Source organism: Cygnus atratus, chromosome Z (assembly GCF_013377495.2).
Source record: "Cygnus atratus isolate AKBS03 ecotype Queensland, Australia chromosome Z, CAtr_DNAZoo_HiC_assembly, whole genome shotgun sequence".
Taxonomy (NCBI): domain Eukaryota; kingdom Metazoa; phylum Chordata; class Aves; order Anseriformes; family Anatidae; genus Cygnus; species Cygnus atratus.
The window spans coordinates 19,292,001-19,305,927 of record NC_066396.1 but is presented as its reverse complement, the minus strand read 5'-3'; the positions used below and the strand labels follow the sequence as shown (position 1 = coordinate 19,305,927).

General features: G+C 38.5%; 1 protein-coding gene across 13 annotated transcripts in view; it reads right to left on the bottom strand.

Moving 5' to 3' along the window:
- The window catches only part of GPBP1 (GC-rich promoter binding protein 1), a 39,832-nt gene extending 26,347 nt beyond the window's left edge, over positions 1-13,485 (bottom strand). For 5 of the 13 annotated variants that reach the window (XM_050716518.1, XM_035553623.2, XM_035553630.2 and 2 more), the window contains exons 1-3: positions 7,988-8,089; positions 6,283-7,328; positions 5,369-5,436 (exon numbers count right to left, since the gene is read on the bottom strand). The gene's annotated coding sequence lies outside the window, so the exon portion shown is untranslated. Of the gene's footprint in view, positions 1-5,368; positions 5,437-6,282; positions 7,329-7,423; positions 7,739-7,987; positions 8,090-13,112; positions 13,206-13,414 lie in introns of those variants that run through there. The other 8 variants (XM_050716519.1, XM_035553620.2, XM_035553627.2 and 5 more) reach the window with 8 other exon arrangements.
- Between the last annotated feature and the right edge of the window lie 442 nt (positions 13,486-13,927).

Genomic DNA, 13,927 nt, shown 5'->3' with positions numbered 1-13,927 from the left:
AACTCTGCCTCATCACCCATGTCATTAATGATGTTAAATAGTACTGGCTCCCTGGATCCTCTTTCTGATGAGGGAAATTAACATTCAATCTCTTCTAGAACCTCTCATGATCACCATGACTTTTCAAAGATGATCACTGAAGGGCCTTGCTCCCTCAGCACTTGTGGGTGCACCTGGTCAGGCCCCAAGCACTTCAGTGAATCTTGTTAAAGTGTCTCCTAACCCAATCCTCCTCCACTGAGGGCGGAGAAAAAAGCACTGCAGAACTTAAAGATGACAATGACGTGAGATCAGAGACTGTCCCCACCCATGCCCCATAAGAGCATGTTGTTTAACTTGTCTAACCAGTACTTAGCAGGCAGAGGAAAGACAGTCCCACTGGTGCTGAAGAGGTCCAGCTTGAGGGAGGTCTCTCCAGTCAGTATACGAAACATTTGAGCCCACAGCAACACTAGTTGTCTCAACTACCAGAATGAATAAAAACAGCTTTGCTTTTTCATCATGTCCTAGCAGGAAAAGACAGATAAAACCAGTGGCATCACCACAGTAAGAAAAAAAGCTGTTCAGAACGATAGCAAAATAGCTCAAACCCCAGAACCTAAAAATTTGATTTACTGAAAGATTGTATGCTGTTAACCATCAAGGATTTATCGTATTAAATACAGCCTACTTAAATAGAGTCATCTAAAATTTTATAGGAAAACAAATTTTTACATTAATGATAAAAATTAGGAAAAAAACTGACAGATGAAACCATCTCACCAGGAACTAGATACAAGGAGAAAAGTTAGGCATTCTCAGCTTCTCTACTTCTCATGCTCCAAGGATAGCCTAAATTACTTTACATAAAACAGTTTCTGTGACACAGCATATTGCAGAGATTGCTAGAAGATTATAACAAAATGAAATTATAAACTCAAATAGGTAAAAATGCTTGAAGCTTATGAGCAGAATAATAAAGTCAGTAACAACAACAACAAAAAATTCAGCTATGAATTCTCAAAGTCAGATTATAAAGGAAGAAACAAGTTCAAGTTTCTTGATGCTCCCTGAAGACCAGTTTAGAATTTCAGTCTGCTGATTTGCATAGAGAAATCCACAAACAGAATAAATGTTAAAAGTATGTGTATGTATATATACATATATAGTTCTCAGAAAAATTTAGAATTAACATGTACACGTATCTAAGTAGCACATACCCTGCGATCTTTTACCTACTGCCTCACAGATTATTATTACCTTAAGTACAGCACACCACAAACCATGTGTGGGAACATTAACTCCACCCCTCTGCTATAAACTTCTTTGATAATCCACCCTCATCTTGTCACAGTAATTTTAATATATTTATAAATGGGGTAAAAGAAGGTTGTAAGCCACCAGCATTAAAGTGTACTATAGTATTATTATGACAATGTAAAAAAATAGTTATATATTATTCACTGCCTCAAGTTTGTCGCTACTGCCGCTGCTTTGCTTCCTTGGTAATAACCTACAGCAAGTATATCAAATCCTTCTTACTAAGTCAAGAAGGCAAAACCAAGTGTATATGAGTTTCATAGGGGACCAATAAGAAAGTCTGCATGACATCTTAGAAGAGACTGATCATCGACAGAAAGAAGGAAGAGGGAAGCACACTATTTTCTATGATAGAATTAAAACAACGTTCCTACTATCAGAGATGTCAAGCATCAACTTACTGCATTTCATGACAACAAAAAGAGAAAGCCAAGGTCAAAGAGCTTTCTGGAGAAGCAGAAGACAAGGCAGAGCAACTCTGAAATAACCAAACTACAGAATAAATTGACCCTACAGTTCTCCCATCTCGGGCCAGCTTCAAACATTTCATGTGCCTGATACATTAGCCATAGAACAACTACACAATTGTTCTCTCAATCAGGCAAGGATACTACATATCCTAACCACATAACTACACAGTCCTAACCACCTGACTTACACAGCCTCTATTCTTCGTAAACTGAATTATTCAGGATTTTTCTTAATTAAGCAGACAAAGTAAGTCAAAACTTCTTCCTTCTGCTACAAAACCACATTTTCTTTTAAACAGAAAGTTTCCGGCGATAACATATCCTTCCCTGTTATCCCCTGTCAAAATAGTGTTAATTTGAAGACATGTGGAAGCTTTAAACAGTACTTTTGCTTAAACCCTATACATCTCAATTTTTATTCCCCTTTCAGAGGCAGCTTATCAGAGAAGTTTCTTACACTGTCATTTATTTAGTATGAACAATGAGAAACAAGCTAATTTCAACTTATTTTGCTATCCAAAATCTGTACATTAATAAAAGAATATTCAAAATATAATAAAGCTCTACAGTTTTTGAAAATTGAAATATTTCTACTGATCACAAATTGCTGCAAAAGCACAACTATTTGAACAAAAGATTATTTATTTTCCCTTATTTTCTCTCCACACAGATGTACAGACACAGAGAAAACAGAGTAAGCAAGGTTTCCTGTGCTGGGAATAGGATGAAATCCTCTGTAAGACTTCTGGAGGTGTTTAAGTCTGAAGACACACCAAGGTATTAAAATTGTATGGTGTCAAACCGTATCAGTCAATTTTTTTCATCATCTAAGCTAACACATTCTCTAGAAAAAATACAGTCCCCTAAGACTTAACATTACAGTGACTTAGCAAAAACAAACAAAACAAGAAAAACACATCTTCGTGTCAACTTAGGGCCCAAGTTCCTTATGTGAGAATGACTCAAGTGAAGAGTGCTTACTGCTCTTGTTTAGCACAAGGACCTAGAATGTTAGTAGACAACAACTAATAGAAGTTCTAAAAATCCCAACTACTGCTCTGTATTGTCTTCTTTCTCTACATAGATACATAGATTTACGAGTAACAGGGCTTAGGCCACTCCCGTGAATAAAGTATTAGTGTCCCAGGATTCAAAACTTCTTTTAGGAGATATTTTAGAAAGAGACAAAGTTCATAATAAAGGTTAGAATGTTTCGATCCCTACTTTTAATGAAAAAAAAAAAAAAAGGCTTTTCCTTCTCAGACTGTACCAAAACCTAAATCTAAAAACAAAAAAAATAATAATTATTTTGTAGCATAGAATACCTGCTTATTTGAAGGTAAACTACACAGTTCTTTCTGCTCAAAATCCTACACTTGCAGTACCATTTAGTGGAACTCTAGATAGACGTTGACCTTCTTGCCCTCTGCAAGGTTCAGAGTCCAAAAGCTGAAGTGTCAGTGCAGTAACACTGCCCTTCAGTTCAGAATACATTATAACAAAATCACTGGGAACGTTTTCGCACTTTGGAGTCTTCATGACCAATCTGAAGAAAAAGCAGTTATAAAAGATGGCAGTTTTGAAATAACCCTAGCATATAAAGCAGAAAAAAAAAATCTATATATTTCAGCTCTTTCACAGAGTATGCTTACCTCAAGAAAAAAAAAAAAAAAAAAGAAATGATCAGGGAAGAGTTGGTAGCACGACATACAGCATTGTCTTCAGTCAGTGTGTATGTAATGCTACTGCTCGAAAACACAGTTACAAAACCAAAACAGAAAGTGTGCCAAGTCTCATTCAAGTTCGTCTTTAATCAGTTCTGCATATAGTTCTCCTTGTAGGATAAATTTTACTCCTAGTACTAAAAGAAATTTGAGCAACTTCCCCAGAAGTCCTCGATGAAGTATCACTGTCAAACCGCGTCATCCATGCATTTTAAACAGAAGAAACTCACTAGAAGGGAGGAAAAAAGGAACCTAAAGTACATTACCTTGTGAAGTACTAAGAAAGCTAACTATCTGCACAATTTCCCTATACTATTTTACATATTTAATTCCACTTCAGTGTTGCTGCAAGTTTCAACTCTGCTTACACTTAAAAGCTTCCACTAGAGTTTTTTTTTGTTGTTTTTTTTTTCCCCCCACATAGAGCAACCTACTCCATTCACAACAATTTCTCAACACAAACTACCCATTTTAGGATTCCACCAGAAGAAATGTAACCATGGAAGAGCCATGCTGCTGACAGTTATTCCAGTACAAAAGCTATGTTTACATCTAGGCTTAACGTATAAGCTCTCTGGGGCAAGGACCTTATCTTCATACTTGTCTGCAAACCACTTACCAGACTGTCAGCACTATACAAATAAAAGCCCAAAGAAGGTATACATGTGAACCAACACGCTAGGCATTTTATTCTCAGTGCGCCTCACCCAGCTATCAATTCTGCTCAGGATACAAGGGCATAGCCATAAAGCACACATACAAATCTACATCAAATACATATGCATGCAAATCAGACAGACAACTGCACTTACCAAGTGCAAACATTTTGAAAAGGAAAAAAAAAAAATCCTACCAGCAGCCAGAAAGATGTAAAGAAAGAGATAATTTAATAAAGCTGAAAGGAAAACTTTTTAAAACATCCAGAAGAGGGAGTAGAGATAAAAATGTGATTCCAAGAGTAGGTGGTGGGATGCAGCTCCTCAATTTCAGTGAGAGCTCCCCATCAAGAGGTAAGTTTCTCATATCACTGAAAGTAAACAGCTTGAAAAATAACATAGGCATCACTTTTTCTATTATTTATGAAAAAGTACTTGTATTATTACATTTGTGGGCACGTAATAGACAAAATCTAATGAAATGGCCACTTATGCACGAATTCTTTCCATTCACCAAATGGTTTTCAAGCAAAACACAGACTACTCCAACTAAAAGAATGAAGATAACTCTTCTGTGTTGCTCTGGTTCCTTTAGATGTGGTTCAGTTCATTCACTCAATCCTCAGCCACACTAAGCAGAAAAGCCCCAAGCCACAGCCATAGGAGATTACAGAAAGACTCCTATTCATCATCTACAGTTCCCATGTTTTTGTAACAGCAAAACTGAAATAGAAGTTAAAATAACAAAACAGCAAGGCCATTCACAGACAGCAAAATACTGAAGCTAGATCAACATTCAGATAACTGACAACTCACAGAGTAGAACTATTTCAATGATCCTGAGAAGTCATGTAAAAATATCCATTTAGATGACAGTCTTTAACTTGTAACTTTCAATAGAAAGTTACAGGGGAAAAATCCACTGTAGCAATTCTGAGATACAGTTTCCCATGCTTAAAATTACTTTTTACCAGGCTTCTTCCCAAATATCTTGGTAATGCTGTTATATAGGCCAATTTTCCTTATCAGCTCCGTGTTACTAACATTTCGGTATTGCAAAAGCTTTGAAAAAATTTTGAAAAGGTGGTGGCTATGGTAAATGTATCCCCCTTACCAGACACTCTGTTTATAGTCTACCCAATAATGCTTTAATTATTTAAAGCTTTATGAGTAACCCAAGGGACGGGAGAGGATTGTATTTAGTAAAATTACCACTGACTTTTGAATTAAGTTGTTCTGTCCATCTTAATTTCCTTTGAGGCAGTAGCAATTCAGCTGAAAGCACACCTGCAAAGAAAATATTGTAAACATATATTAATTTCCAGATTTAAACTTTATCTATATGGAGAAACATTTACCTACTACAAGGGAAGAGGGCAGCAGTACATCCAAAAATGACATGTAAAATTGGTTAGCTAGCCAATATATTTTGGTTTTGAACCCTTCCCTAGCACATTTATTATTACAGTATAGTTTCAAACCAGTCTCATTCCCACTATAGAACAGGTAATTACTCTGAACACAACTTTAAAATATTGATGCATTAAAACCAGTTTGCACAGACAGTAAATTAACTTTTGGTAATAAATAACTGACTTCCATACATGACAAAGAACAGTGGAAAGAAAAAAAAAAGAGCAAAGCTACACTCTCAGTACCCTCATGCTGCAAACGTGCCTAACAAAAATGGAAAGACAAGCCATCCAGCAGTCTTGTTCAAGAAGCATAACAGCTCATTGTTGAGTTTACAACATTAACACAAGGGGTAAGTTACGTATGGATTCAGTCTACAAATATGTTGGTTTGTTTGTTTGTTTGTTTGTTTTTTGGGGGGGAGGGGAAGGAGGAAGGGTTTTTTTTTTTTTTTTAAGTCTCCCAGAAAAACCACACTCCTGCTTAGAAATTGCTCTTTGTAGAATTGCATGCATTCTTCAAATCCTTGCAGATATTCCATTTATTATTAAAAACAACAAATTGTTGTTTTTAATCTAACAAAAAAGTTAGGTTCTGCAAGCTCATTTCAACGTTAAAAAAAAACAACTACATCCTCCAGGCAATAGATGCTACTGATTTAAACATTCTACTGACAAAATGTTCTGGTGTAAATTGACTTATGAACACTACAATACTTACCTAATCCAAGAGGACCGCACAAGGTGTTAGCACTGCGTGATTTGTATTTTTCCAGTTTGTCTTCCTTGAGATAATATCCCAAGTTCTTGTTGATACTACATTCGTAGCTGTTTGACATAGATTTGACCTCACGCGAATCAGCTACCCATCCTTCTTGCTTACAGATTCTGCAAGGCTATTTCCAAAATTTTCCAAGTCTCTGACTTAAAAGGCTCGTTTTTTCTCTGAAAGATTCTTCTCTTGTCTATTCCATGTACATATCACTATAGAAATCATCAGCTCCAGGTGAAATAAATACACTGTTTATGCCACCAACTGTAAAGCTGAAAATCCGAATTTCACATCTGAGCTGAGGAACATTTCCTAGCTTCAGGTAGCAGAGGCATTTGTAAACAACAGCTATCTGGATACCGCCATATTGCTTATTGGCAACAACATTTTCCAACAAAAATATTAAATAAAATATAAAAGAAAAAATGATAAACAAATTTCTGTTAGACTCTTCATTTAGAAAATATGTCTCAATGTAAAATGACAAAAGACTATGTCAGAAAACCTAAAAAATAAAATAAGGGTAAAAATATATGCCATGAAACTTTTCAGTAATGTCTACACAGTGACTCAGGCTACATTTAACCTGGAGCCAGTCCACGAAACCAGTTACGCCTGTGACTCAGACAGAACGTTGCTTGGAAGAAAAAAGGTAACTAAAAACCTAAAAGCACTTTATTTGACAGCCGAAGCATTCCAAACTTGACAAATTCAGCTGCGTATCCATGCCATGCGGACAAAAGCATCCGAGGGTGAGGTGCTGTGCACTTCTAGAAAGCTCACGACTTCAAATTTCCAATTCACTTTCCCAGATGCCTACTGATTGCTTCAGAAACCTTTGCAGGAGAAAGCACTTAGACAAATAATCCCCGAGCAGCGTCCGGTATTTCTCCGCTCTCAAAGGAAGCAACTGCGGCAGGTCGACTTCCACCGTTCTTCCTCGCTACCAGCAAAAGGCTCCAAATAACCCGGGCTCCCTCTGTGATCCAGATTGCCTAGGGGAAAAAGAACCAGAGCCATCAGCGCTTCTGAGACGCGAACCGGCGTTAGACAGAGCGTTGAAGCTGAGCGTTAGGAAACGAGCACGCACGCAGCCAGCCAAGGGAACCCTGACACTGAGGGCTGGCGAGACCTGCGCTCGCATCCCCGGGCAAGCAGCGGGCTCGTTCAGCGGGGGCAGCGCCGCGGTGCCAGCGCTCTCCTGCCCTTCCACGGGCAGCACGCGTTCCCTCCGCTCTGCCAGGAGCGAAAAACACCCGGACAGAAACCGGCACCGCTGGCTTTTACTGGGGGTGAAGGAGCCGAAACAAACCCACTCCGCGACTCCCCCCGCGGCGCCTTCGGAGGCCGTGAGGCGGCGGCGGCGGGGCCCGGGGGCGGCTCCCGCTGCCCCCCGCGCGGCCGGGGCCTGCCCCCCGCGGGGCGCCCCCCTCACAGCGGCGCCGCCCCGGCCCCGCCGCGCCGCCTCCTCCTCCTCATCCTCCTCCTCCTCCGGATCCCCCCTGCCCTCCGCCCCTGGGCCGCGGGGGCCCGGCCGCCACCACAGGCGCACACACACACACACGTGCACGCGCACACTCACACACACGCGCGCACCCTCACTCACTCACTCACACACACACTCACGCGCACACGCACACACACACACACACACCGCTCGCCTCGCTCCCAAAATGGCGCCGCTCCGAGCCGCGACAGCGCCGCGCGGGCAAATCTCGCGAGAGCCCGCGGCGCTCAGGAGGGGAGGGGGGGGAGAGGAGAGGGGAGGGGCGGGTTGTCCCGCCGGTGAGGGGGGGGGAGCGAAGGCCCCGCCCCGCCCCGCCCCGCCCCGCCGCCGGGAGAGAGCCCCCCCCTGCCGTGACGTCACGGGAACGATCCCGAAGGTTCCGCGCGCGGGGCGGCGGGGGGAATCCCCGGCGCGCGACGCGGAGAGACACGCCCCTCCGTCATGCCACGCCCCCTCCATCGCGCCTCGCCCCCTCCTTCCAGCCACGCCCCCTCCTGTCACGCCCCTCCTCTAAACCACGCCCCCTCCGTTAAAGCCACGCCCCCTCACATAAACCACGCCCCCCCCTTCCAGCACCGGGCTTCGCTGCAGCGCCGCGGTGCTGCTGCCGGCGCTGCGGGTCCTGCGTCTGCGGGAGTAATTAAGCTGTGGCGATAAAAGCCGGGTGTATTCTGTTTGTTCGCTGGTAAGGAAACCCTGGCGTAAATACAGACATCGGTCACAAAGAGCAGGGGGAAAGACGGGAGACTGGCAGGCTGGTAAATCTGTCAAGTGGTGTTTTTAGTGATTTTTTTGTCGTAAAACGTCTTATTTCTGAAGGAAGATTGTGCCTGGACCTGGGATTATACTGTCACAGAAGGGGGTGACAGCCTAGGAAAGTCCTCGGGCCGATGATGCTTTAACACCTAGGAACACTTTAAATTTAAAGAATCAATGGCAGTGCGACCACAGCGTTTGCTCCTAGTTCTGCCTTGCATGGCCAGGGACCAGAAAGCACAGAGGAGCGGGCGATGACCAAGTCCTCAAATTTAGGAAGAAATCCTTCCCAGTCTTACAGACCTTGTCTGGAAGAAGCCATCGCACTGCAAGCTCTTGGCTCCCCATTATCCGCACGTGTTTTCCAGATTCCTGAAACCAGCTATGCCAGGAGCGAAATGTATAATTTCATAATGTGCTGGCTACTCTTTGCAGTGTTTTTGCCTCTTTTGCAGACAATGGGCCACGCCATCATGCTGTTCCCTATTCTCATTTTGGATATTTTAGCAACTCCCACCCGTGACAGATGACATTTTAAAAGCTACCACCTAAACTGATGGTCACTTACAGCAAAGAAAATATATAAAATAATGCAAATAAAGTCATTTATATTTTGGCTTTTCAAACATTTTTTTCTATTTTCATATAAAAATATAAATCAGGATTCCAGATCCTATTTCATCACTCTAGTAGCATTTCTGACTGTACTGCCTACTTGGTTGCTCAGAATACCTGTGAGGTCTTGATTTCCAATGTCTAACCACTTATACATGAGAAATATTTAGTCGAAAGTTAAAACTGTTCAATTTTAATTGCATTTACTGAGGTAAAACTGACATAGGTCTCAGGGACTCATATAAAACATAAGAATTTGCTTAATAAGACTTGAACATACTGGGAGATAAAATAAATGTAATGCCATCAGTAACAAACATAATAGTACGCCATGCTAACAAACAGCTTGCCTCAAGCAATAAACATTTAATATCAGACACTAAGAGTTAAAGCATTAAAGTGGCCTAATTTTAACAGAAGCAGCTTATGAAACTAGGTAAGCTGAGCAGAACAATTTTGTCATGGAGAACTGAATATGTGGTATTTTCATATGAATGTTTCCCTTTTGTTAGGCAAACTTGGAAAAGTAGGCCTAGATTTTTGCCACAGATGCTCCCCCATGTTTTTAAAAGGCCTTCCGCTGAGCCATGATAAAAGCAATGAGTAACTCGTGGAATTTGGACAACTGACAGTTAAGAACAAAGCTAAGAATTACTGGTTTGGAATGACTGAGGTACTTCCTGTAATTTGATGAAGAGAGGGGAAAAAAAAAAAAAAAAAAGCATTTAGAACTTTAATCCAAACTTATTGTTCAGGATACTATATGTAATTTAAGGTTCAGTTTGGTGTAGATCAGACTACATACTCCGAGATAAGTGAAGAGAGATGTAGTATAGGTGAAGCCATATTCAGGGATTGTCTATATCAGTATATGAGAGCATTCGACAAATACAATGAAACAAAAATCTACTGGAAATGCTGAGGTATAAGAAATAGAAACATTTTAACTCCCATGAAATACTAGCCATCCCTACTTAAATACAAACCTTAGAGCTCATTTTAACATGAAAAAAAATATATAAGTAATTTAAAATTAAATCTTTTGCTCATAAAATTTGATGGTGAAATGAATTACTAAGCCTAAAGTTTAAAATGTTTTTTGGCAGGCACTGGAAATATCTTTGACTTTAATTTGTTCTAGAGTAGAATACAAGATACATATAAAATTATATTATATACTCAAAAAGTTAATACTGTAAATATTAAAGAAAAAAGAAGAATTTTAACTTCTTTCTGTTACACATTTAATTGTCACTCCAAGATGCACAAAATACTTAACCTTGTACTAAAAACCCAGTGTGCCAAACACACAATCAATCTGAACCAAAGAATCAAGCAGAAGGACAAAATCAAAATATTTGTGTAGAAGCTTTAGAACCTTATTAATACAGATTTGGTCCAGAAAGATTCTGACACAGTAAGCCCAAGATGTAAAAAACAGAGAGAAAATGGCCTACTAAATTTAATAGTAAAAAACAAGTTCTAACGTGTGTTTTTCTCAATAGAGGAGTATTTGTACAATTAGATTCCAAACACAGCAAGAATTTATCATGACAGACACAGATAATAAACAGTCCTTGTTTCCAAGTTTTAAATATCTTTCAGCTGCATGATCGCAATATAAAACATTTTAAGGAACATAACCCAAAAAAATGTAAGTATTATACAAACGTACATAGCAACATCCAGACATTATCATTTGCAGTAACACAATGAACACTAGTATAAAGAATTTATGCTTGTTTATTTATATTTATTATCCCTTCCAGGAAAGGAAAGATGACTTTTCTAATTGCTTCAGGATTTCAGGGGGTCTACTTACAAAAATAAGAGAATGGAATTTGATTATATTAAATTAACATTATTATTTGCATCATAACATGTATATGTTAATTATTTCATTTTTCTGAGTATCTCAGTGTCCAGTGCACTTCAGTACACCTTGCAAATGCTAAAAGTGTCTGAAAATTAGAACATAAGGGCTTGCCAAATTGTTCTTTTCTCAATGATTTTAATATAAAAAATAGATTGATTTTGATAAGAACAACATTCAGTCTGTGCAGACTTCAATAAAGCTGTAGGTGACTGAATCCATACTTTGAGGTAATACTGAGGTATCGCCAATGACATGTAAGTAAAAATTTTGTTCTATATTATTGAAATCAGTCAATCATTTCATATCTCTAAAGGTAATGACTGTTTCTACTTGGAAGAATCAATATTTTTATGACACTAGTAAAAAGGCAGGATAAGAAGTCATACTTTTTTTTTTACTAATTGGAAGGTAAAATCTTTATTAAGAATCAAGCTTTTAGAAGAATAGTTTCTCCATTTGAGTTTTTCACCCACATTGTAATCAAAAGCAGCTGAACCGTTAACTTTTTCCCTTTTACCAGTAAAAGCATTCATCTCTAAGATTGTTGCAAAAACACTAGGAAATACTATACCAAGGGTAACATGAAACTGTTTTTATTGGTTTTCTACATTAAGCAGCAATGCTTACTTGTACGTTATCCTGCTAATGAATTGAAGTTAAAAGAGTACGACTAGTTCTTTAAATACGTTCTGAAAGAATGTTACTACATGATATTTTTTTCTAAGGATAAAGTCATGCTATAAACCTTCTCTAAGATAATAAGGAAGCAAATCATAAACATACTCAAATTATGTGCTGTTTCTCCCAGGAAGCTGAAACAACAGCAAATTAATACACACTGTTCTAAATCTCACAAAGAACACAAAATAGTAACTATTATTTGCAAGGGGCAATTTAGATGAAAAGAGAAGGAATTATAAACCACATACAATAGTAAATCACTAATTTTTCATAAGCTATTTATCTTTTCCCTATCCTTCTCTCTATGAAATTAAATTCCTGTGTTTTTCCTAAAACACACCTGAACTTAGGAACTTACAGCGTGTTGATTTCTGAAAGACCAGATGACCAGTATGGTGACAAGATCTTGCACATATCTGAACTAAATCAGATCTCATATTTTAATGCAGGTTCATTTCACTGCAAAATCTATTTGCTTTATCCATTTTTTTTTCTTCTAAAATCTATATTGACAACAACTTAACATTTTATTTCCTTCCTGACTAAATTCATTTAGGAAATTTTCACATCTGAGTAAAGTGAACAAAACAGGTTTGGAAGGATTTTTTGCAAGTTTTGCCCACAATTAACATACAAATTTTCACGTTTTTTAAAAGTATGTGTATTTACTACCAATGGTTCCTTTAGGAGACTGGCCCAACACACCTATTACTTCCATACATAGACAAATCTGATGAAGAAATCGCATGTACAAAAGTCTGTCACTGTCTTCTCAGCTACACGAACTGAGATTAATTTAATAAAGATTAATTTAATATTAGTTATAATTTTATAACTAATTAATTAGTTATTTTATTATTTTATTATTTGTTTATATTATTCTATAACTAATATTCATTGGTTATAATTTCATAACTAATATTAAATCTCCTACACTCCCCTCCCCCCCCCAAAAAAAAGACACAGCTGTACTGTTTTTAGATCTATTTGCTTGAAACCTAGATATTTTCTTATATACCAAACATTGTGGGAGATAACTCACACTTCAAAGATCTTCAGTGTTTTTTAATGTGATCCCCAAAACAAATGACTGTCAAGGCCGGTACAGTAGGTTCAGCTTTTGCAATTCCTTAACTTTACTACCAAACAGCCTTAGAAAGAAGGAAAATAAAATGTATCACATATGACCCACCTAAGACTCACCTACAAGTATTTTCAAGAGAGACCAAAAACATTTTTCTGACTAGTGGAAAATTGCTTCCTTGCTTAAACCAGACCAAATTGCCACAGGATGCTCAAATACTCTAATGCTAAATGCAAAAGATTAAAAAGAGTGAAATCTACCTTTTTCTCAGCTGCTCTTCTTTTTCTGTTTTTCCTTTCATGGGCAAAAACAGGCAGCAGAAGTTTCTCCTATCTCTTGCATGGTTCTCTCACCTTAAATGTTAAAAAAAAAAATACAAGGAGTTGATGGAGCAAAAGGCTGAGAACAGTCAAGCACAACTGAAATATTTTCTAAGACTTCTCTTCCTGGAGATATCTAATGCTCTTTTCCAGATTCCACTGAACAAATTTCAGAGAGGCCCTCTTTTATTCCTTCAGAATTGATAGGTAAGAGATACAGTTCCTTCTAACTGGACACCCACCCAACATAAGCGATACTCATACTCTTATACAGTGTCATTTTTGCATGTTGCTAGTAGATACTCTTTCTATTTGTAAATAAGTGGAAAATTAGTCAAAATGTGAAATCACCAAAATGCTAGCTTCAGTCTACAAAGATGATGCAATTGCTTGAAATCAGCGTTGTCTTGTTTTGATTTTCACTTCTGCCAGAGATCCTGCATTAGGCTTTGGCTGAGTTTTTCAACTTTTCTGTGCTTTAATTTCCACGTCTGTATAATACAACTGCTTATGTATGTTTGTGAACTTTTTAAAAGTTAGTGATGATACTTTTTATAATCTTGCTAATTCTTATTACTTGGCTTAGAGGAAATGGGTAAAACACCCTCAACACACAAGTACTGGGCTTCCTGTTTAGGAAACATTCCTTCTCATTCCTTCCAAAACAACAATATCATATTGCACTATACTAACTTTGCCAGAATGGCTAGTAGCATTACTTTACTAACAAAAGCAAGTTTTCTGCAAATATTGTT